Genomic DNA, 25,454 nt, shown 5'->3' with positions numbered 1-25,454 from the left:
ATGACAGAAGAAGAACCTGAGCTGTCTTTAAGGACTCAAAAAGGTAGATTTGAGGGAGAAATTCACTTTAGCACTGTACAGAGGGATGGATATAAGAGATGGTATGTTAAGTTGGGGGACTAGCAGATAGAGTAGTTTGCTTAGAATATAGAGTTCATGAGGGGGAATAATCTTAAATGTCTGGAAAGGTAGAAGAGTCCAGATTGGTGAGAATTTTAAGTGTTAGGTTAAGGAATTGGCCTTTTATTCTAGGGAAAAGAGTGTGCTACAGATAATTTTTGTGATAGCTGAATGTTGGAAAGAGTAGTGAATGGAGAGACTGAAAACAGGAGACCCTTTAAGAGAAATGATGGGAGTAGGAATTAGAACAATGGTTGTGTGAGTCCTCAAAAGAGTATATAAGTAGTCAATGTCTATTTTCCAACCTAAGCAAAAGGAAATATAGGGAGACATGATAGAATGATAGCATGTTATATGGTGAAATAATAACTGGGATTAAATCTTACCTATTAACTATTTGATCCGGGGCAAACCGTAATGTTCTCACCTGGAAAATGGTGGTACTATAACACTTGTGTTCACCTTGCAGGGTTAATTATGATAATCAAAGGAAATAATGTGTGTAAAGCATTATATAAATATCAGCTATTATTAAGTATCTTGTGTTTGATATTCCTAAGCCTTATAAAATCTATTTATTGTGTGTTGATAAAACTTTCAATAATTATTTAAAGTTCCCTATAATCAATCCACTGAATGGCAGGATTTAAAGATGAAAAGGACCTTAGAGATAACTTATTCTGATTCTCTCTTTTTTAAAAATGGATTCTTGCTGATTTCTTTTTTTACATTACCTAGATTCTCATGTGTATCATTCCTTTCCTCTTCCTCAGAAAGCTATCCTTTATAGCAAAGAGATGTTTAATAAAAAAGAGAAAAAAGAATATCAATAAAACTAATCAATACATAAAACACTTGACACTATATACTATGTTCCCATAGATCCCCCCTCTACCACATAGATTTGCAAAGTGATGGGGTAAGGACAATATCTTTTCATATAACTTCTTTCAGACTAAGCTTATTCTTTGTAATTTTGCAACATTCATTTTTTAATAGTTTTATGTTTCTAACCACTTCATTTCACAGATAACTAAACTTAGTGTTAAATAAATTGCACAAAGTAAAACAGTCAGTAAATGGCAGAATTGGGGTTCAAATCTAGGTTATATGACTTCAAATGTATCTATAGAGACTATATATAAGATAATCTTTATATCAAATAAGGGTAAGAAGGCATCCTTCGGGTTACAAGAACAACTCATTTCTGTGTCACTTTAAGCTTTATAAGCAGGGGTACACTGGTAAATGTTTAACAATTGCCTCTCCAGAAAAACAAAAACAAAAATGCATAACACATTTCTGAGTTTGATCTACATCTAGATAATCAACAAAATGATAAATGAAGCCCTGATTTAGAGCATTTGCCAATTTCAAAGTATAAATGCTCCTAGTGAAAATTAAACAATTGACTCTCATGAGCAAGTGAGAGCTGGCTCCTCTATATCACTGTTTATAAGAATATTATTTTATATGCATATACATACACATATGTATATGCATACATATGTGTATATGTATGTGTGTATGTGTGTATATATATGTGTATATATATAAACAGTAAAGGGATTAGACAGTATGAGTAAAACTCTCATTTTACAGGTGAAGAATCTGAGACACAAAGAGTTTGTGAGAAGCACAGTCACGTTACTGCTAAGTTTCAGAGGTAAGGGTCGAACCAATGTCCAACCTGACTTCATATCCATCAGTTGTTTCACTATACAATTCCATCCTATGTATATGAAGTGCAGGTAAGGGATATGTGTGCCATTAAATGTTTAATAACCCAGAAAAAAGAAATTTACATGATAACTTTAGCATGTTTTTGATAGGAACAGCAAATTATAACTAATAGATATGCGGTCTTATGTGTAATCATCTTTTTAAAAATTATACTATGTTATGGAAATGCTTGTTTTATTCCATCAATTAAAAATGAAATAAATATTATTAAACTCAGTTCTCTGAATGTACATAAACACACACAGACACCCATGCATACCGCACCCCCCCCCACAGACACACAAGCATATACAGATACTCTTTTAAGTTTAATCTGCATTATCAACATTTTCTCCATCACTTTCTTAAATCTAGACAATCAAAAAAAGGAGCAAATCAATCCCTAACATATGTGGTTTACTGATTTCTGAGATAAAAATTCTCACAGTAAAGTTTAGCAATTGGTTCTGCATTAGTTGATACAGCTGACTCTAGCCCAGGCCTGGACTAATACTAGAAAATGAAGTAGGAAGGATATTGAGAATTAGTAGTAAAGGGAATTTTAGTTTTTCCTTGTATCCATAGAATCTAGTATAGTGAATGCCTTGAACATTCTAGAAGCTTATTAAATGCTTATTGAGCTGAATTGAAGAGAATTAGCAAATCTCAGGTTCAAAATCATGTTGTTGTTCAGTCATGTCAGATCTTTCATGACCCCATTTGGGATATTTTTGGCAAAGATAATGGAGTGGTTTGACATTTCCTTCTCCATTTCATTTTACAGATGAAGAAACCAAGACAAACAGGATTAAATGACTTCTAGTAAGTCACACACCTAGTGAGTGTCTGAGGCCAGATTTAAACTCAGGTCTTGCTGAATCAAGGGCCAGCATTTTCTAGTAAGTCACACACCTAGTGAGTGTCTGAGGCCAGATTTAAACTCAGGTCTTGCTGACTCAAGGGCCAGCATTCTATCCACTGTGCCACTTAGTTGCCCCTTTCAAAAGTATAGCCAGCATTTATATATTTATATATTTAAGGATTGCAAAGCATTTACATGTTAATCTCATTAGATCCTCCCAATAACCCTGGAAGGTAAGTGCTATTATTATTTGCATTTTACATAAAAAGAAACTGAGGCAGACTTGCCCAGGGTCATGAATCCATTAAATATCTAAGGCAGGATTTTAACTTAGGTTTTCTCGACTCCAAGTGATCACTCCAGCCACTACATTGCTTATCTTCCTCTTAACATTGGAATTAAGCTTTAATAAACACCCTCCTTACAATTCAAATGTGTACTTTAGGTTCCCAAAGAAATAAGCAACATGAAAACAAGGTTTCTAACCCTTCCCCCTTCCCTAGCTTTTGAAGCTGTGTCCTGTGCATATGGGTACATAGGTCCTAGATAAATACTGCTGTTACTTCTGAGGCTATCCACTAGCTATTTAAGGTGGAAAGTTCAGCTATTTTAAAACCAACTTGGAAAAAAATCCCAACTTACACTTTAATCCTCTTAAATATTGAGGGGAAATCTTCAAGATTAAATGAAGCAGCTGAAGTAATTTGGAACAACTTATTCCAGAGAATCATTTCGTAAGTGAATTGGATGACATATTCCCTAACTTCTTCACTAGTGAAATATAGAGTAGAATTGTAACGAAGTCAGGAAATCAGATCTTTAAAAATCAATGTATTAACTAATCCATAAGTATTTATTAAGTACCAACTACATGTACTGATCTAATTCCACAGAAAGTATATACCTCTTCTTTCAGATTAACTGATTTCTGGACAGTTCTAATGATTAAATGCTTCTTGACTTAAGTGATGACTAGCTATTATTATTAGAACTTTTGATTATTTGATGACCTGGGCTAGTAAGAATTTTAATATGTATGATTTGTGTCCAATATAGCTCTCATGGAATTTTTCCTAGTTAAAGAACCAAGCAAGTCAATTGAGCTAACTACAATATTCTGAGACATATAATGGAGTGCAGAAATGGCGAAAGACGAGATATTTGTCCACTAATGAATAGAAGTATAGGTAAGCAGGGAGTATGGCATTATGGGAAAAGTACTGGATTTGAAATTAGAGGGCATTGCTTCGAGTCCAGGCTTAACTACATTTTGTATGTGTGACTTTTTACCAATGACTTCACCACTCCTGGGCCACAGGTTCTGTAAAATGAGGGATTTGCCTTAAATGGCCTTTAAGATCCCCTCCTGTTCTAAATATATTATCCTTTCAAGATAACTAAAGAATGGACTGATTTCTAAAGGTATATTCTACAGAAGACAAGAGGCCAGACAATAAACATCAGGCTGGTCAGAGGTATCCATAGACTTGACTATTCATGGATAGCAGTGTGCTCATATTATAGATACTCATGGCATCAAACATTTAAAATCTATACATTGAGCATGTTTGGCTAATCTGAGTGCAGGGGTTCTAAGCTCTCCAGCCCTAATAAATCTTCCTTTCTTCAGACTAAAGGTCATCATTGTTTTCCCCAACTCTTCTCTATGTGACTTGATTGGGAGACATTTAACCATCCTTTCCCTACCTCAGCTTGTTGATGTTCCTCTTAAAATATGATACTGAGAAAGCACAGTCTTCCCAACATTATCTGGCTGGTGCATAGTAGAATGGAGTGCAATGTGAAATGACTTTGTCTTTTAGCAGGCACATCACACAGGATATTCATAATGAATTTCATATTTGAGCTACTGTTAAGCAAGGTCTTCATCATGCTGTATTTAGGCAACTGATTTTTTAAAATATCAAATGTTTATATCAAATAATTTTGATGAATCAAATATTTCTTTTTTTTATATTACCTAGATTCCCACATGCATCCTTTCCTCCCCTTCAGAAAGCCACCCCTTATAGCAAAGAGATACTTAATAGAAAGGAGAAAAAAGAATGTAAATTGAGAACTTTTCATTTGTCCACGTTAAATTTCATCTTGTGAATAGTTTTAGGTCAATATTCTAGCCAACGGACCTTCTAGAATCTTGAGTCAGTCTCCTATAGAATTAATGTCCCCTATTGGCTTCATCTTCACAGTTACTAAACATATCAATCAATCAGTATTTATTGAGCATCTACTAGGTGCCAGGCACTGTTGAAAACATTGAGGATACAATAAGAGGCAAAAAAAAGTTCCTGCCCACAAAGAGCCTACAATTTAATAACGTAAATAAATATATGCAAAGAGAGTCACATACAGGATAAATAGGAAATAGTTAACAGAAAGAAGGCTGAACTAAGATGGGTTGGGAAAAGTTTCCTGTAAATGATGGGATTTTAATTGGAGTTTAAAGGAAGCTGGGGAAATCAGTAGGCAGAGTTGAAGAGAGAGAGCATTTCAGGTATGTGGGAAAGCCAGAAAAAATTCGTGGAGCTAAGAGATGGAGTTTCTTTTTCATAGAACAGCCAGGACACCAAGGTTACTGGATCAAAGAGTATGTTCTAGAAACAGTAAAGTGTAAGAAGACTGGAAAGGTAGGGCTAGTTTTGAAAGGCTTTGAATGCCAAATATAACATTTTGTATTTGATTCTACAATTGTTGGAGCTACTGGAGTTTATTGAGTAGGGGGAGCATCATGGACAGACCTATGCTTTAGGAAAGTTGTTTTGATGGCTAAATAGAGGAAGTATAAACATGTCCTCTATATTTTCATACAAGTCATCGATGAAACTCCTGACTGGAATATTGGAAATATCCTTGCAATGCTTCTGGATAGATCTATGTTACTTCATGGATTGATACATGAACTGATTCTAGCATACCCCTGGGATATGAAATAAGAAGAACACTATGAGCTAATAGTAGAAAGTAAGTGTTTTGAGGGCAGGTGCCAATTGGTTTAGTTATGAGAATTCTATGGATATTGTTGTTTGATCAATCAACCAACTAACATTATAGAACAGTTGCTCTGTCAGGCATGGCACTAGGCTATAGGGATACAAATGTAAAAGTGCAACAACCCTTACTCTCGAGGAGCTTATATGTCCTCATAGATAATAGGACAACCTGTCAAATGGCTTCCTGAAATCAAGATGCACTATATTTATGGACTCATCCTAATCTTCCAATCTAGAAACTCCATTGAAAAAGAGAGAGCATAGGGTGAGAGGGTCATGTAATAGAAAGCACATGGCTCAAGGCAAAATTCCAAGTTCTGAAACTCAGATTTGCTATTAAGCAGCTGTAGGATTTTGTACTGTCTTCAACTGTGATCTTTTTTCTTTTGCTACTTGTTTTCATAAGTGTGTATGTAGTATATATTACTATTGGTCCTTTCCTTTCCCTTGTGGGAAATAAGCAATCATTCTTGGTGTATCAGTACAATCCCTACACACATCTGCACCTGCTTTAAAATGTTGTTATAATGATCAAATTGATAAAGAATGTAAAATTCTTTGTAATTATAATGCCCTAGATAAACTACAAGTTATTACTGGTTGCTATTATTTTTAAAAACTGAGAAAAAGGATTCTGGGAAGATGGTGGAGTAGGTCAGAAAATTCCAAGCTCTCCATATTTCCTCCACAAACAAGACAAAATAGCACCTCAGGGTGAGGTAAAAATCAATAAGAGTTGGAGAAGAACAATGGTCCTCCAGAGGCAAATGGAAATCCAAAGAAAAATCCCAGGACCGAGGTTTGGTCCCTGTGAAATATAAACATTTCCAGGCTAATTCCACTGAAATAGAAAGAGGCGAGCCCTGAAGCTAGATGGATTGGGAGGTGGCCTTGGTCCCAGCTGCAGAAATTTTCACCTTCCAGACAGTGTTGGGAGTCAGGGAAGCTAGGCCCCACTATGTTGCTGAGACAAGATACTGGGCAAGAAGTAACAAGGATATGCCTGGTGAGTACAGAAGCAGTGGGGTGGGGACACCACTGGCTACAGGCATTTACAGGAGGGTAGAGTTCTTGGTTTTGGTTCCAAGCCAAAGGGGAGAACTTACGGAGGATCAGAGGCTAGAGGTACCATCCCCCATACCCCATGACTAGAGGTAATTACAATAATAAGCTGCTAAAACAAACAAACAGACAAAAACAAACAAACAAACAAAATACAGGTAGGCAAAGGAGAAAGAACCCAACTATTGTAAGTTTCTATGGGAATAGAAAAGACCATGGTTCATCTTCAGAGGGGGAGACTGAAGGAAAAAAAAAGCCTTTCCTACCCCAAGGAGTAATCTCAAATGGTCACCTGCCCAAAAATAATTCATAGGAGAATTTTAAAAAAGACTTTAAAAATCAAAATGAGAGTGATTGAGGAAAAAAACTTTTTAAAAAATAAGAACAATCTAAGAAAACAAGAAGTTTGTGAAAAAAAAGTCAACTGATTGGAAAAGGAGATCCAGAATATTAAGGAGAAAATGACTTCTTGAAGACTAGAATTAAGCTAGGGGATGTCAGTGAGGTTACAGGAGACCAAGAAATACTAAAACAAAATAGAAAGATTGAACAAATAGAAAAGAATGTGAAACATCGCATAAGAAAAACAACTGATCTGGAGAAAATATCAAAACAGGAACACATGAATAATCAGGCTACCTGAGCATTATGATCCAAAAGAGAATCTTGATAGAATAACAAAAGAAACAATTAAAGAAAATTGTCCTGAAGAGTTAGAACAAGAACCAAAAGTAGAAATAGAAAAAACCCGCCAATCAACACCTGAAAGATATCCTATGAGGAAAACCTACAGGAATATCATATTTAAATCCTGAAACCCCCCAGCTCAAGGAGAAAGTATTACTAGGAACAAGAAAAAAACAATTTAAATATGGTGGAGCCACAATTAGAATAACACAAGACCTACCAGTGGTGACATTAAAAAATGGCAGGTGTTGGAACATTATATAACAAAGGGCAAAAAACTGGGGTTGAGTCCAAAAATATCATACTCAGCAAAGGTAAGCATAATCCTGAATTTAAAAAAAGGACATTCAATGAATTGTCAGACTTTCAGGATTTGTTTAAAAAGACAGCTGAATTTCACGGAAAATTTGACATAGAAAATACAAGAGAAATATAACATACACATCAAAGACTAATTGCAAGGAACACAATAAGGAGAGATTTTTTTTACATGAAGAAATGCAAAATATGTGTCTAAGATTGTTACTAGTAATTAGATAGTTCGAAAGAAAGATTGGGATAAACTTGAGTATGATGTGAGTCTGAAAAATGAAAACATTTAGGAAAAGGTAAAAAGAGTATTTCTCTAACACAAATGAGGTACAAGAGGAAAAACTGACACAGAGGAATAACATGGGGGAGGAGGGCTGGTAGTTCTGGAACCCTACTCTCATTGGGAATAGGTTATAGAGAGAACAATACATATATATCTAGAAGGGTATAAAAGTCTTCTAAATTCAAAAAGGGTTAGGGGATAGGAAGGGAGGAGATGATAAAGGAGGGATCTTGAAATAAGAGAATAAAGGAATAGGATAAGGGGGTATAGAAGGGTATCTAGAGTAACAGGAATGGGCTAAAGAGGGAATAACATATATATGTATATGTATATATATGTATATTTATATGTGTATATATTTAGAAGGCTATAACAGTCTTTTAAATTCAGACAGAAACAAGAGTGTAAGGGAAAATGGTGGGGGGAAGAGAATAAAGGAGGGATTTTTGGAGTATGGGATAGGTTAAGTAACAGGAGGACGAGGTAATGGGTAGAAATAAAATAGAGGAGTCAGGAGGGATAGGAAATGAGATAACCCACAAAGATAAAATAAAGATCAGGAGGAGAATTTGTAAGGAAAAAATCAGGGGTAGTAATCATGATTTCAGAAAAATTTGAAACTAAAATAGATTTAATTAAAAGAGAAAAAAGGGAAACTACACTATATATCACCCATATTATTCAATACTATTTTAGACTAAAACAACTAAATAGTATAAGGTTGGAATATTGCTGTGGTATAGGAAATGATGAGTGGCTGAACTTAGAAAAATATGGAAAGACTTGGGCTTATGAAGGAAGATTTTATGTACTCTCAGAGACACAGAGATCAAACAAGTATACTAGTATAATATGGTCTTACATAGATGCATATGAATGTATATGTCTATATATGAGTATGATTATAGATATCTAAGTATATGTATGTGCATATAAGTGTATATGTATGTGTGTGTATGTGTATGTGTGTGTGCGGGTGTGTGTGTATCTGTGCTTATTTGTAGCCTTCTTGAAGGAAGGGAAGAGGAAGGAGGGAAAAAGAATGAAGTAAAAAGTAGTATTAATTATATAGGCTTTGTTGAAATGGAAATTTATTACTGTGTATTTTGAATCCTCTCTTACATTCTACTGTGCACATGGTGATGCTTATTTTCTTTTCTTATTTTGTATTTGTTTTAGTATTTAAGTTTATACTATGTTTCTTTTTCTTTTCTTATTGTGTATTTAAATTTTAGTATTTAAGTTTAAAATTTTTTAAAAAGAAAAATAAATAAATAAAAACTGAATGAAATTAATTTAGCATGGCATATCTTAGGAAAACCCATTTTGGCTTCTAGTAATCACTATTTTCTTTTCCAAGTGCCCCAAAAGTATGTGTTTAGACATTGACATATTCTAAAAGTTTGTCCTAGCTGAAATGTGAATGTCACTGGCTTGTAATTTATTAAATATACTCTCCCTTTATTTGAAATTAGACAACTATTTCTCTCACTCTTCATAATTAAAAAAATTATCCATAGTGATTGCTTGGTTCATGTCAATATGACTGATACAAGATTCATAAGGTCCATTGGCTAGAAGACTGACCTAAAACTATTCACAAGATGAAATTTAATGTGGAGAAGTGTAAAATCCTCCATTTATATCCTTCTTTCTCTTTTTTATTAAACAGCTCTTAGCAAAGTTATAGATATTGATACAAGTGATGATGATAACACATCGGAAGCCATGACCCCTCACGCAAAACCTTGAAACTAAGTGAGTCTAGGCAGAGACATAGATGTGGTACCATATTTTGACTTGTGACCATATAAATTTGAAAGATATGTCCCCTGGGAAACTGATCTTGTATATATCAGGGCCCCCAAAACAGCCATATATAGCTCTTACTAGGAGCAGTTCTCTCTAGATTGTTTAGTATTTTGAGCATCACTGAATAAAAGTGGAACTAAGGCCATGTAAATATATACGTTGTTATCTCTGTGCAGAAGGAAACATAATGTTTCCAAATGCACATCTGCACATCCACTGACTTCACTGAAAGCTAAGTATGTTTCCTCTTTCTACCTCAGAACACTTTTCTGATTGAAACAATAATTTTTCTTACAGAGGATTGTGTAGAGAAATTGAAGTTAAGCAGTCCTTCTCTGTTATCTTTTCAAATTGGTCTATCTGTCCAAGGTATTTGATGCATTTTCCCCTTAGCCTTTTCTTTTGGTCCCAACACATTGGATGTATTTATTTGGTTCTTGTTTTTAGTATTCACAAGTTTCAGCTTATTTTCAGATTTTAGGTATCATTATTATGTTTCTGCACCACTATTTTACATTAATTCTTGGTTTTGTTCCCTTATTTTTGTTACTTTAAAGAAAAGTCAAGTCTTGATTTGGTGGTAATAGGGTATACACATGGAGTCGACAGTTCAGTCCAGAGATAATACCTAAGTACTTTTTAGCTGACAGTTTCAATTGGTTCTAATCAAACCTTTGGTCCAAACTGATTTATCTGAGCCAGGCTACTTCTCAATATGGACAAAATTTAGATAGTAAGAATTGACAAATAGCCCGGGTGGTCAACAAATTGGATATTTAGTCATTCAATAACAGAGTTGATTGCAGTAGAGTCTTGGGTTTTGAAACAAAAGGAAATTCATTTAAGGTAATTCTAAGAAATGCAAGACCTATGGGCATCTCAAACTCATTTATTGCTTATTTTCCTTCTCCAAATCTATTTTAGATTAGCTATTGTCAGGCCACATTTTATACAAACAAGATAAATTGGTGGTTTATTACTGGGAAATCTCTCTTGTTAGTTGTATAATGCCAAGAACATAATATTGTACTAGGATCTGGGAGGAAAAAAGAAAGTGGTGAAGTTTCATTTCATCCCACTGGTAACATGTGGATTTTGCCTCCTGCCAACAAGCAGTAAAGAATTTATTAAGCATTTAATATATGCTAGGTACTGTATTAAGTGCTGGGGATAGAAAGAAAAAGGAGAAATCAATCGCTGGCTTCAAGAGCTTACAATCTAATAGGGGAGAAAACATGTAAATAAGTAGGTATATAAAACATATAAGCAAAGTAGTTAAATGGGTAACCTTAAAGGAGGAAATGACTCCTGCTGAAGATATGACTTGAGTTGCATCTTGAAGGAAACTATGGAAACTGTCTAACCTTTTTTAAAGAACATCTACTATTTTGGTTTTTGTATTTCCTTTAGGAAAAAGCCAATTCTACAAAATGTCAGCGAATGTATATTTTTTGGTCTTACTATGTAACTGCAAAAGGTTTTCAAAGTCTTCGAGAGCTTGTGAGAGGTACTAGAGACGAATTCCTGTTTAAGCACACTTTGGACAAGATGACCGACTCTGAGTTGCTGATATTTAAAGAAACTCTGCTTTTTAAACCATCTTTACTTTTCACACCAAGTATGAGGACAAGTTGCCAAATTGGAGTGAAGAGCCAATTAGCTCTATTACTGCCTTTTGACTGACAAGTGGGGTGAAAATTATCATGATGTTCCACAGTCAAAAAATTAACTCTTTTCTGAACTCAGACATAGAGAAAAATGTGACATTCTAGATGGAATAGGATTTGAAGAGCTTTTGGGGTCAGTGAATTCCTAATCGGGTCCATTTTCCTCCTACACCTGGATATGATTTGTTCTTTCTTTTTCATCATCATTGTCATCAAAGGGCCAGTGTTGCATTGTGACTCGAGAGGTCACTTAAAAGTCAAGAAGTGGAGAAGGGCCAAGATGGTGGAATACAGGCAGCAATAGCTGAAATCCACCAAAACATCCCTCTAAAAATTTTAAAATAATGCTTCAAGTCAAACTTTGGACCAACAGAGCCAACAAAAGGCCAAAGACAACTTAGAGGGTCAGCCAGAGAGCTCTATGATACACAGGCAACAGCACCAGCAGTAGCATTAGACCTTGCAGTAGCAGTAGTGGCTTCCAGAGCTCTTAGGCCAAAGATTGCCGAGGTTTCAGATAACTGGTCAGAAAGAGATTACAGGGGACCCTTTGCTGGCATTGGTACAGTTAGTGCTGATTGCCAACTCTATTGCCCATGATCAGTTCTAGGTCACAGTTCCAAGGCAGAGAGTAGTACTGGCACTTGTGGTTACATGAGAGCAGGCATGCTTCCTGGGAAAAGAGTAGAGTGAAGACCAGGAGAGCAGTGACCACACCTCTCTCCAGATCACTCCATCTTGGAAACATTGAAAAATTGTACACCCTCCAGAACTAGCTCTGAAAACAGCAGTACAAAAAAAGCCTGAATCTCAGTATAGTGCCTTCTCACCCACAGGGGAGAACAGTTCAACTTTAAGATAAACTTCAAAGCCAGATAAAGTTCAAAGTCAAGAAACAGGCTGGGAAAAAAGCAAACAACAGCAACAGCAACAACAAGAACAAAGCTTAGACTAATAAAAAGCTACTATGGTAGCAGGGAAGCCTAAGGCATAAACTCAAAGAAGACAAAAATGTAAAAATGGCTATAATCAAAGGCTGAAAAAAAAATGTTAATTGGACCCAAGCCAAACAAGAATTCCCAGAATAGTTAAAGAAAGAGATGAAAACTTCTGGTAGCCAGGATAGCAGAATAAGCAGTAAATCTCTGTAGCTCTCTCATATTCATCTCCATGAAACAATAAAATAGCACCCCAGAACAAATCCTGGAATAGTGGAGCCAGTGGAAAGACAGGGTGGAGCAATCTTTTAGAATGGGTGACTTGAAGGACTGGCAAGAAAGGTCCATCTCACTCAGGTAAAAGGGGAGTACAGTTCAGGACAGGAAGCTTCCCAACAAGCCAGCAGAAAGTCCTACATCAGCAAACCAGTGGGAGATCTTGAGCCATAGTGTGGTGTAGCAGACAAACACCAACACCAGGATGCCTCCCTTTACCATGCCTTAGCATAGCCAGGGGAACTGGCAGAGTACATCTCTGAGAACCACCACCTACTTCAGTGCAGCCCTGAGCGGGCAGGCATTCTCTTGTGGCTCAACCTCTACATGCTTTAGCATAGCCCAGGACAGATGGGTGTCCTCCAGCTGCCTGACCTTCAGGTGTTTCAGTGCAGCCCAGGGCAATAGGCATCCTCTAGGGGACAGACTTCTATGTGCTTCAGTGTAGCTCTGGCAAAATGACAAAAAAAACCCCAAAAACCCAAAACAAAAACAAAACCACTAGCCTCAGCACATACCAGAAACCATCACAAGGACCCCAGCTCAGAACCAGCTAAACTGCCAGACCCCTACAGCCTCCAGCTGCCAGCACCTGAGGAACCAGTGCACAAAGCCAGTGGCCAGGCTTGTGGCTTCCAGCAGAAGATGCATGAAACAGTGTCCTTGTGCTCCAGCAGAAGAGCTCAACTTTAAAAGCTCAACTTTAAAAAACAGGCAAAAAAGATGAGCAAGACGCAAAAATGAACATTGACCCTACAAAGTTACTGTGGTGACAGGGATCATCAAAACACAAACTCAGAAGAGGAAGACAACATTGTCAATATAGCAACATCTGAAACCTCAAAGGGGAATATGAATTGTTCTAAAGCCAGAAAGCCTTCTTGGAAGAATTCAAGAAGTATTTTAAAAGTCAAATAAGAGAAGTAGAAGAAAAATTAGAAAAAGAAATGAGAGGTATACAAGAGATAGTTAACAGCTTGAAAAAGAAAAGATAAAAAATGACTTAAGAAAACAATTCCTTAAAAAATACAATTGGCCAAATGGGAAAAATATCCACTAAAAAAGAGATGAGAAAAAATTGGGAAAGTAAATGTGAATAAGGAAAGAAATAATATAAAAAGGGAATTAACAACTTGATAAAAGAGGCATAAAATACTGAAGAAAATAACACCTTAATAAACAGAATTGGTTTGATTGTAAAAAAAGCATAAAAATTCACTAAAGAAAAATCCTCAAAAAGCTGTATTGGCCAAATGCACAAAAAGGTACAAAAATTCACCGAAGAAAAGAATTCCTTAAAAATCAGTTAGTCAAGTTGAAGCTAATGACTCCATTAGACATCAAGATATAATAAAGCAAAATCAAAAGAATAAAAAAAAGTTGAAGAAAATGTGAACTGTCTCATCTGAAGAGCAACTGAACTGGAAGATAGATCTTGGAAAGATAATTTAAGAATTATTACACTACCCAAAAGCCATAATATGAAAAAAAATGGAGAGATAATACTTTACGGAGTTAAAGGGAAACTACACTGATATCTTAGATTTAGAGGATAAAATAGAAATTTAAAAAAACAACCAATCACCTGTTGAAAGAGATCCCAAAGTGAACACTCCCATATATAATCAAAACAAAACATAACCAAATTACAGAATTAGCAGGTCAAGGAGAAAATATTATAAGCAGCCAGAAAAAAAAATCATTCAAACAACATGAAGCCGCAGTCAGGATTGCACAAGATTTAGTAGCTTCTGCCTTAAAGTAGTAGAGGGCTTGGAACATATTTCTGAAGGCAAAGGAGTTAGGATTACAACCAGGAAAAATCAGCCCAGCATAACTGAGTGTAATTCTTCAGGGGAAAATGGATATTTAATGAAACTAAAGACTTCTAAGCATTTCTGAAACAAAGACCAGAAGTGAATACAAAATTTGACAATCAAACAGAAGACTCAAGTGAAGCATAAAAGGGTCAACATGAAAAAGAAATCATAAAGACTCAATAATTTTAAACTGCTTACATTCCTACAAGGGGAGGTGATGCATGTAACTCCTAAGAACTTTATGATTATTAGGGTGGCTAGAGGAAGGGTGCATAGAGAGAGGGAATGAGTGAGTCAAATATTTTAGAATGATCTCCATAAAATGAAGGGATGAGAAAGAGGGATGTGCTGAAAAAAGTGGGGGGGTGGAGAAATAGAATGGAGAATTTTTTCTCATATAAAAGAGATGTGCAAGGAAGAATTTTTATAGTGGAGGGTAATATGGAGTGTATGTGTGTTGGAGGGGAGAGAAAGGTGTTGGGCAATGCTTGAACCTCACTATCATTAGAATTGGCTCAAAGAGGAAAAAAAAGGTTAGTCATAGAAGTATATCTTACCTAGTAGGAAAATATGAAGAGAAGGGCAGAAGAGATATGGGATAATAAAAGGGAGATCAGGTTAAGGAAGGCAATGGTCAAAAGCAAAACAGACTTTTGAGGAGATATAGGATAAAAAAGTGGGAGAGAAGAATAAACAGAAGAAAAATGATGGCTAGAAATAGTAATCCTAACTGTGAGTGTAAATACAATCAACTCACTTATAAAATGGAAGCAGATAACACAATATATTAGAAATCACAATAAAAATATATTGGTAACTAGAGATGCACTTGAAGCAGAAAAACACATACAGAGTTAAAATAAAGAACTGGAGGTGGCAGAGCCAAGATGGCAGTTAGAAAGCAGGGACTAGCTTAAGCCCTCCAACAAATCCCTCCAAACACCTGTAAAAAATGTCTCTGAACAAATTCTAGAGCTTCAGAACCCATGAAATAGAAGAGGGTGGCAGCCCAGCCCAGGACAGCCTAGACGGTTGATGGGAAGGATCTATTGCATGGGACTGGGAGCAGAATGCAACCCAGCGTGGGCTGCGCCAGGACCATACAGATTGGAGTCAGCCAGAACAGGCATTAGGGCCATGAATCACCAAGCTGCAGCAGTTACCAGACTTGTCAACCCACAAGCGCCAAAGACCAAGGAGCAGGTTAGTGGGACAAAAGCTGGATCAAAGTGAAAGCAGTCTGGCCCCAACCCTGCGGGTGGTGGTAGCAGCAGTGGCAGAAGCCGGAAGCTCTTGCAGCTGCTTCCAGAGCTCCAGCATCAGCTACTTCCACAAGGTGGGAGGAATTAAGGGGCAGATCAGAGCAGGAGTGCAGGGATTGCTTTGCTGGCACACAGGGAGGATTGTCTTGCTTTGTCCTACTTGGATCTGGGTTGAAACCATGGTTGGCAGTTCTTGGGGGAGGAGGAGTGCTGCTGTGGCAGAGCTTGTGGTGGTGGTGGAGTAGAAGTAGCTCTGAAAACAGCAGTGCAGCATCTAAAGCTTGTGACGAAGTACTCTCTACTCTACAAGTAGTCATACCCCGGCAAAAAGGTCAAAGGTCAAGTAGTTGGCTGGGAACATGACCAGGCAGCGAAAACAGACCCGGATTCAGACTCAGACTTTGGAATTTCTTTTGGTGACAAAGAAGATCAAAACATACAGCCAGAAGAAGTCAACAAAGTCATAGAATCTACATCAGAAGCCTCCAAGAAAAATATGAATTGGTCTCAGGCATGGAAGAGCTCAAAAAGGATTAGGAAAAGCAAGTAAGAGAAGTAGAGGAAAAAATGGGAAGAGAAAAGAGAGTAATGCAAGAAAATCATGAAAAACAAGTCAACGGCTTGCTAAAGGAGACCCAAAAGTACTGAGTAAAATAACACCTTAAAACATAGACTAACCCAAATGGCAATAGCAAAAGAGCTCCAAAAAGCTAATGAGGAGAAGAATGCCTTGAAAGGCAGACTTAGCCAAATGGAAAAGGAGGTCCAAACGACCACTGAAGAAAATACCACCTTAAAAATTAGATTGGAGCAAGTGGAAGCTAGTGACTTTATGAGAAATCAAGAAATTACAAAATAGAACCAAAGGAGTGAAAAAATGGAAGACAATGTGAAATATCTCTTTGGAAAAACCACTGACCTGGAGAATAGATCCAGGAGAGATCATGTAAAACTTTTTGGACTACTTGAAAACCATGATCAAAAAAGAGCCTAGACATCATCTTTCAAGAAATTATCAAGGAAAAACTTGCTCTGATATTCCAGAACTAGAGGGTGAAATAGAAATTGAAAGAATCCACCAATCACTTCTTGAAAAGGATCCCAAGGAGAAAACTCCTAGGAATATTGTAGCCAAATTCCAGAGTTCGCAGATGAAGGAGAAAATATTACAAGCAGCCAGAAACAAACAATTTGAGTATTGTGGAAACACAATCAGAATAATCCCAGATCTGGCAGCTTCTATATTAAGGGACCGAAGGGCTTGGAATATGATATTCCAGAGGTCAAAGGAGCTAGGATTAAAACCAAGAATCACCTACCCAGCAAAACTGAGTATCATGCTCCAACGCAAAATATGGATTTTTAATAAAATAGAGGACTTTCAAGCTTTCTCAGTGAAAAGACCAGAGCTGAATGGAAAATTTGATTTTCAAATACAAGAATTAAGAGAAGCATGAAAAGGTAAGAGAAAAGAGAAATCATAAGGGACTTATTGAAGTTGGACCCTTTTGTTTACATTCCTACAAGGAAAGATGATGTTTGTAATTCATGAGGCCTTTCTCAGTATTAGGGTAGTTGAAGGGAATATATATATATATATATAGACAGAGGGCACAGAGTGAGTTGAATATGAAGTGATGATATATAAAAAATAAAATAATATTAAGGGGTGAGAGAGGAATATATTAAGAGACAGAGAAAAGGAGTGATAGAAGAGAGAAAATTATCTCACATAAAAGTGGCAAGAAAAAGCAGTTCTTTTGGAAGGGAAGAGTGGGCAGGTGAGGGGGAATGACTGAATCTTGCTCTTATGGGATTTGAGGAGGGAATACCATACACATTCAATTGGGTTTCTTAACCCAGAGGAAAGTAGGGGGAAGGGGATAAAAGAGGGGAGATGATAGAAGGGAGGGCAGATAGGGGGAGGAGGTTATGAAAAGCAAACACTTTTGAAAAGGGACAGGGTCAAGGGAGAAAGTTGAATAAAGGGGGACAGGAGAGGATGGAGGAAAATATAGTTAGTCTTCAACAACATGATTGTTGTGGAAGTGTTTTGCATATTGATACATGTGTGACCTATGTTGAATTGCTTGTCTTCTTAGGGAGGGTGGGTGGGGAGGGAAGTGGGGAGAGAATTGGGACTCAAATTTCTAACAGTGGATGCTCAGAAAAAAAGTTATTTTTGCATACAACTGGGAAATAAGATATACAGGCAATGCGTATAGAAATCTCTCTTGCTGAAAGAAAGGGGAAATGGGATGGTCAGGGGGAGTGGAGTGACAGAAAGGAGGGCTGACTGCGGAACAGGGCAATCAGAATATACGCCATCTTGGAGTTGGGGGGAGGGTAGAAATGGAGAGAAAATTTGTAACTCAAAATCTTGTGGAAATGAATGTTGAAAACTATAAATATTAAATAAAAAATTATGAAAAATCAGTAAAAAAAAGGAATTAGAATAACCATAGTATCTACTTTGCAGGACTGATACAAGGATCAAATAATATAATCTATTTAAAATATTCTATAAATACGAAAAAATAAAGAACTGGAGCATAATCTATTGTGCTCCATTTAGCTGAAGTAAAAAAAAAAAAAGCAGTTATGATCTCTGACAAAGCAAAAGCAAAAGTGGACCTTATTAAAGAGATAATCAGGGAAACTTCATTTTGCTAGAAGATCCCTTAGACAATGAAATAATATCAAAAAAATTTTACAGCAAATTTCTCTCATAAGGGTCTTATTTCTCAAATATATAGGGAGCTGAGGCAAATTTATAAAAAAAGAGCCATTCCTAATTGATAAGTTGTCAAAGATAAGGACAGGCAGTTTTCAGAAGAAATCATTAGCTACATGTTGTCATATAAAAAAAGTTAAAATCACTATTTATTAGGGAAATGCAAATTAAAACAATTCTGAGATTTCACTTCAAAGCTATCAGAAATGATAAATGCTGCAGGTGATGCAGGAAAATAGGTACTGTAAAAAACTATTGGGAGAGTTATGAACTGATCCAATCATTCTGGAGAACAATTTGAAACTATGCCCAAAGAGCAATTAAAGTGCACAGACACTGACTCAGTAATAGTAGTTCTGCACCCTAAAGAGATCAAATATAAAGGAAAAACACGAGTATGTACAAAAATATTTGTAGCAGCTCTTTTTCTGGTGGCAAAGAATTGAAAATTGAGAAAATACACATTAATTTCACAATGGTTAAACAAGTTATGACATATGATTGTGACGGAGTATTCTTGTTTGAGTATTTCATTTATGTCTGGGGTTTTCTTGGCAATGATACTGGAGTGGTTTGCCATGTCCTTCTCCAGCTCATTTTACAGATGAGGCAACTGAGGCAAACAGGGTTAAGTGACTTGCCCATGGTCACACAGCTGGTAAGTGTAGGAAGCCAAATTTGAAGATAAGTCTTTCTGATTCCAGGGTGTAACAAAAATCCTGCTTGCAGCTGCTGTGGAGGTGTAAGGCCAATACCACAAGCACACTGGAGGGCTGCTAGCACAGGTTCTTTGACCCACTTTTCTAAGGAAAGCAACTTTAAGGGATTTACAATCTCACTTTAATTCAACATACATATATCATCCACTTAGTTTGGGAGAAAAAGTCAGCACCCAAACAAAAATTACAAGCAGAAATTACATAAATAGAGCAAATGACTTCTAGTTGCTTCTAGGCTTCTAGTTGCCTGTACGTAGCAAAATATACATAATTACCAAAGAGAGGAGCAGCAACATCAGGGGTTTCAAAGCCAGGGGACTCCTTAATGGCTACTCAGAGTCTCGTCTGGCCAAATCACATGAACACTCTTCCAATGAGTGAGCCCCAAAGGAAAATGCTAACCTCAAAGTATATATATACACCTCTTCAGGGTCAGAGAGCATCACAACTATGTGACTCAAACTCATGTGATTTAGGCTTTCTTGTGACTTAAGCAGGTCATTAAAGACTCTTGATTCAATCAAAAGTAAGACTCAATCAAAGGCACTTGATTGCCTTAGTGCTGAGAAGGACTAGAACTCCAAACAAAAAAAAAAAAACAGTCCCACTTTGCTTGTCCTTATACAGGGGCAGCATTCTATCCCCTATGCCACCTAGCTTCCCCTATGATAGAGTACTGCTGTGGTAAAAGAAATCGTAGTGGAAGGGGGAGGGGTGACTTCAGGAAAAAAAATGCAAAACAGACATTAACTAATATGAGGAGACATGAGAAGAACTGGGAGATCATTGTGCATAGTAACAACAATGTTGTAAAGATAATTGACTGAAAGACTTGACAACTCTGATCAGTACAGTGATCCAATAAAAGTATAAAAGATTCATGACATAAAAATGCTATCTACCTCCAGAGAAAGAACTGATGGACTCTGAGTGCAAATTGATTATGATTTTCTCACTTTTTTGTCTTTTTTGTGATATGACTAATATGGTGTAGTATTACTGTGTTCAAAGATCTTCCCCACCCATTCAATAGGCCTCAGGTGGGCCTAGGTGGGAAAGCTTGATTATACCTTTCTTTGTAAGCAGGCCTAAAGCTTCTACTTACTACGTGTGTGAAGCCCTTAGAATCCTAAGGGGAATTGCTATGGCCAGAGCCAATGGTGTATGCACTGAATTCTAGTCAATCATGAATTCAGCCAATCAGAGACCTGAGTTCTATCCAGGCAGATGCTGGGTAGGTCTGTATAAAAGGAGAGCTCAGAACTGAAGGGAAGCGGAATTGAAGGGGAACAGAACTGAGAGCAGAACTAAGAGCAGCTGAACGGAGAGCATCAGGACTGAGAATGGTAGAACTGAGGGGAAGACATTGAGGCAGCAGACATCAAGATGATGCTGGAGAGCAGACATCGAGAGAACCAGGGGTGGCAGAGCTGCAGAAGAGAGTGCTGAGCTGAGAGTTAGGATTCATCAGTAATCGTTTGCAGGAAGGCCCTGGCAGGGGGGAAGGTTACAGGATGACTTGGTTCCTTGCTATAATACTGTGCTATAACTTCCCTGTTATTACATTGAGGTGGGCTTACTGGTTTTAGAATATAATTGCTACTATATCGAATTGGGGATATTGGTTCTCGGATTTGATCCTCTGGAGTCTAAATAAATGTTATATTTCTTCTGCTGTCTACGTAGAGGGTTTTTCATACTTTGAAATTCCTAACCATTCAGGAATGTTTATGGTCATCCTTCAGGTCATGAATTTTGCCTTATTGATATACATGGAAATTTGTTTTGTGTGACATCACATATGTAATTGATATAATTTTGGCTACCTTCTCTTCAGTTGTGGGAGGAGTGAAAGGGAGGAAGACAATTTGTAACTCAAAATTTAAAAAGAAAAGAATGTTAAAGTAAATAAATTATATGTGTATATATATATATATATATATATATATGTATGTATAAGAAGCCCTGGGTTCAAGTCCTGGCTTTGTCGCATATTTGCTATATGGCCCTAGGAAAGTCATTTAACCTCTCAGTACTCCTAAGCAAATTGCTAAGACTTTAATTTGCAGAGTAGGTGCTGATATCCATTGGTCAAAGTGATTCCTTTTCATCAATTGCACCCCCTAACCCCCAAAGGCATCACCAGCAGCAGCAGTAACATCAAAATTAAATTAAACATCCATATGTTACAAAGAGCAAATTATAGACATTTTTCCTGCATTCTGATGGAGTTTGTTAGCATAGACAAATCTATGAATATTAGTCAATTCTATTTAAATTCAGAAGTAGATTTCAAATTCTGGATCTGCCATTTCTTAGCTGTCTTAGTTGTACAACTTTGGGCTGGTCATTTTTCCTCTCTGGTCTTTAATTTTCTCATGCCTCCCTCTAGCGATGGCACTAGAATAAATGAAAACCTCTTCCAGTTCTAAATCCGATAAACCCTCTGTTATGTTTAAGAAGAAGCAGTATAGTGGCAAAAGCATTGGGATAGGAGCTTAAGATGTGGCTCTCACTACAATCAGCTATGTTTTAGGTTGCCATGGCTTGAGATTTTTGAAGGGAGGTTGGCTCTAGAAAGCTGGCAGGCTCTGAAAAATGAAACCCTGGTGATAATCCCAGAGGAGCCCCCTGTCCTCATTATAGAAGGCCAGCTTTAGGGTGAACAACACTTAGCTTCAAGTCCCACCTCTGACATTTTCTAGTTATATGACCATAAGCTTATTAATTGCTCAATCTCTTTGTGCCCTCAGACAACTCTCTGCCTTGAAACTGTAGAGTGTATGCTCTATTAGCACATATACAAATCTGTATTGGTAGAGAGGTGTTACTCAACCAGAATTCCCTAAATTGTGGAATCACTGATCCAGATTAAAAAACAACAATATATAACATAAATGAGGAAAAGAGGAAAAGATTTTAAAAAGACCAATGAACCTGCAGGAAAAAAAAATTGTGCATTGGCTTCATATTCTTAAAGTATCTATATAAAAACTCTTTCAAAGTCTTTTTTAAGAGTGGAAATTTAAAAAAAATAGAATTGGCCAAATGGGAAAGGAGATACAAAAATCCACTGAAGAAAACAATTCCTTAAAAGTTACTATTGGACAAGTGGAAGCTAATGACTCTATGAGATCAAAACTCAATCAAAATCTTGTAAAAAGGAAAGCTAAAATTTGTCTTGACATGTAATTGGGGAAAATAAAATTCTATTAAATCTTGTTAGAGATAATAACTTAACTAGGTTAAATCTACATAAAATAAAATTAAAATCATGAAAAATAAAAAAAAGAATGGAAATAACCCTAGGCTCTGGCATGTTTATGCCAAAGGTCAGGGGATGCAGGATAAGGGTAGGAGGAAAGACAGCAATGTGGAGAAATGTGATACATAGAATTGAACATCCTACTTTTGATGTGGACTGACCAGGTGCAAAGTAGTGGGGCTCTCATTTCCCTATGAATAGATGAATGGAGGGATAAATGGATAAATGGAAGGAAAAAAAGCTCAACTTTTAAAGCACCTACTGTATGAAATGTGAAAGATGGAGTTAGTGCTGGAGCTCTTGGGGGAATAATGTGTTGTTCCAGGACAGACAGGGAAAGACTGGATTGCAAACATAGAGGGGTGTACCGTTAATACAATTTGAAAATCTTCCCATCTATTCATAGGCCCTTGTGACCTATCTGGGTCACATGGAAGCCTGAGTCACATGAGTCTGTGGTGAGAGGAGCTCGCTGAATGGGTGAAGCAGGAAGGAGGTGGAGCAGGAAGTTGGAGCAGTCAGACCTTAGGACAGTTGCAGCTTGGAGAGAGAGGAGGCAGTAGGAGAACAAAGCAGCTAGCATGGGTGAAGGAGGGGCATTTTTGCCTAAGGGAGCTTGATTTGTGGGAAGGCCTGATGGAAGGAAGGCTTGGGGATGTCAGTGCCCCCTGCATTGATAATATATATATAGATCTCTTTGTTGCTATGATGGATTTGGCTTTCTGCTGTTTGAATAAATGTTTTGATTCTGCCTTCAATGAACATAGTGTGTTATATTTTGTGATTCAGACCTACACTGCCATATTCATAGCAGCCCTAACCTCTACAGGTATCGCATTGGTGCTACAAGGAGAAGCTAGCACCTCAATGTTCCTTGACTTCAAGCCTGCTTCTTAAAAAAATTCAGCGAGAATTTCCCCTTGGATGAGATTGATGCCCTTTTCCTCTTTGAATTGAGATCTTCTTAATTTTATCCAAGGAACTTGCTCATTCTTCTGTATTTCCTGGTATAGTCTAATCTGTTAAACTCCAATTTCTTTTGCTGTTTCCTTGAATGAATGGGTTTACTTGCTACTTGCTCTTTATGATTGTCTATTGATTAACTGGCATTTGGTAGGAAGGAGCCTAGTCATTTAGTAATGGTTGGAGCTACCTTCTTCCTTAAGTGTGACTAGGGAAGTGGCTTTAATTTTGAATATATTATACCCCCTGTGCATGTGGGCATGGGAAGAGGCGTAGGGCTAGGGTTGGAAGGTCAGATACACCTCTATTCCATTCCCTTCTGGGTTTCTTGAAAAATATATTGTTAAGCACATAGCACATAGCACATGTTAAGCACATTCCTGGAGCCTGTCTGCCACTCTTTTCTCAGCTAATGTGTTGGCTGTGATGCAGACACTGTCCTAGGTTCTCCTCCTCACCTCAGAGTTGGGAAAGAGATCACATCTATTACTGTCTTTCAGAAACCACAGTTGTCTGTATAAACAGCTCATGTGCACAAATCTATCTTTCATGGGCGCCACACTCATGTTACATCTATAAAAGGAAGAACTGCCTAAGGATTACAGCCATACAAAAATGGAATGGATGCGAAATAACGTCGCCATTGCTGGATGGGCTTAATCGGTGGCAGGTTTCTTCCTTCCTTCCTTCCTTCCTTCCTTCCTTCCTTCCTGCCTTCCTTCCTTCCTTCCTTCCTTCCTTTCCTTTCCTTTCCTTTCTTTCTCCCAGTTCACTCTGAAGCTCATGGATAGGACCATTATAGGTCCCTACCTAAGCTCCACTTAATGGCTATATTTTGGGCCCTCCTGGCTTAGAGTGAATGTCAATGGTAACTATTTCTCTTTGGAACAGCAACCCTGAGGGTCTTCCGCTCCCAACTTGATTTTTTTTTTCCTTTTTTTCTAATTAAAGGGATGGTCCCTTGACTCACTTCTTAAAGAGGCCTATTCACTGATTGGGCTTTACCTCACTGTGAGTACATGAAAAGGCCTTAGCCTAAAAGGGCCAGGGTCTCCCATTGCATTCTGGGTCATCTCCAGTCATCCTGATGAATATCAGATCAGTGGATCCAGATGGCTCTGGAGGAGAAAGTGAGGCTGGTGACCTTGCACAGCCCTTCCTCACTCAAATAAAAGTCAATTGCAAGTCATGTCATCGTTTCCCTGATGTCATGGTCCTCTTTGAAAACAAAGGAAAAACACAATCAGTGGCTGGCAAATGATTTGTTGATCTGGTGATAGAGTTGCTTAGTGGCTAGCTCTGGGTTGGATTCGATGGCTTTTGCAGTCCTTTCCAACAATGAGATTCTATGATTCTATAAAAGTTGAGAAAGAACATTCTCTTAGTCTATAGTTAAAACCAAAAAGCAGCTTACTGCGTTATTATTCCTTTGTAAAGTGACAATCTAGATCTTTAACTTTGTTCCTTATGATGTCTATCTCTGATAGATGTCTGTACTGGGGAATCTATGTATCTGGTATTTGCGCTCTAAACTGGATATTACAAGGTTGCCACCAGGAATTCTGAATTGTAGAATCTTGAACTGTTGACTCTACATCTGATTTTAGCAATATGGGCAATCATCTTCAATGGACAAATTCATTATGAAGAGCCTATTCAATGGCCTATTCCATATTTTATGAACAATTGTGGGGTGTGTGTGTGTGTGTGTGTGTGTGTGTGTGTGTGTGTGTGTATGTTTACTCTTGGTGGGAATGGTAGTTAATGAAGTCATTTCAGCTTTAAAGGGTATCCATAAAATGTGTGGTCAAATCACCTCCTTCATGAATCATGCATTTAAGATAAAAGAAATCAATCAAGCGAGTGGCAGCTTGGCTCTTGTTCCATGAGGTAAGCTTTTCTGAGATTTTCAGGGCTCTTTATCTTGCTAAACATGGCT

The sequence above is a fragment of the Trichosurus vulpecula genome, chromosome 7 (assembly GCF_011100635.1).
Source record: "Trichosurus vulpecula isolate mTriVul1 chromosome 7, mTriVul1.pri, whole genome shotgun sequence".
NCBI lineage: Eukaryota > Metazoa > Chordata > Mammalia > Diprotodontia > Phalangeridae > Trichosurus > Trichosurus vulpecula.
The sequence above is the reverse complement of the archived record's forward strand: the minus strand, read 5'-3'. Positions refer to the sequence as shown.